The sequence below is a fragment of the Solanum tuberosum genome, unplaced genomic scaffold, assembly GCF_000226075.1.
Source record: "Solanum tuberosum cultivar DM 1-3 516 R44 unplaced genomic scaffold, SolTub_3.0 scf00060, whole genome shotgun sequence".
NCBI classification, from domain to species: Eukaryota; Viridiplantae; Streptophyta; class Magnoliopsida; order Solanales; family Solanaceae; genus Solanum; species Solanum tuberosum.
The window spans coordinates 1,732,131-1,733,233 of NW_006238985.1; positions in this window are offsets into that span (position 1 = coordinate 1,732,131).

Genomic DNA, 1,103 nt, shown 5'->3' on the forward strand with positions numbered 1-1,103 from the left:
TAATACGTTGGTAATTATAGTAAATTTTTGTTGCTAATTTACCAATAAATTTTAAATACTTTTTTTTTTGGTTTTCCATCCGGTGTCCGGTGTCCGGTACCCACATCAGAGCCCGACTAAATCCGGATTCACGCCGGAAAGTCCCACATTGGGATTTGTTGGTAATATATCATTCAAGGCGACTCCGTACCCAAGGGGAATCGAACTTGAGACCTCTTGGTTAAGGATGATGCAATACTTTTAAGGATGTAAGAGTACTTACCACTCTACCACAACCCTTGTTGGTAATAAATTTTAAATACGTTAGTATTATTATTTGTTTTTCTAATAAATTTACTAATTGATTGTTAGTTTGTTGGTAATAATATCATTCAAGGCGACTCTGTACCCAAGGGGAATCGAACCTGAGACCTCTTGGTTAAGGATGTAAGAGTACTTACCACTCCACCACAACCCTTGTTGGTAATAAATTTTAAATACGTCAGTATGATTATTTGTTTTTCTAATAAATTTACTAATTGATTGTTAGTTTGTTGGTAATATATCATTCAAGTTCAATGTTAGGTTAGTAATTGATTGACAATATGTTCAAAATATTATTAACTGAATGATTATCCAATAGTAAAATATTTATTAATTTATTGCATTTAAAAATCTAAGAGCACGAATATAAATCCAAAAATATTAATATCAATTTTGTAAATCATATTTGAATGAAACAATGCAAAATTTATGATAACAAGTTAAATTAATCTCAATATGACACATATCATTATATCAAAAAATTTAATTTGAGCACGTTTACCAAAAAAATTGACCAAATCTAAATTTTGGCCAAAATAAAGCTAAAACGCCTAACAACACAAACTAAAAATGGATGCCTCAAAACCTGAACCAACCATCCTATTAGATATAAAAATGACCTTCCAAAGCTAATCGCGCTGACAAAATTCTCATCAGAGCACGTTTACAAAAAATGTAAAGCAAAGTCAAATTTTGGCCAAAAGTTAAAACGCCTAACGGTACAAACTGAATATGAAAACCTCAAAATCAAAACCAACCATCCTATAAGACGAAAAATGACCTTCCAGAGCTAACCGCGC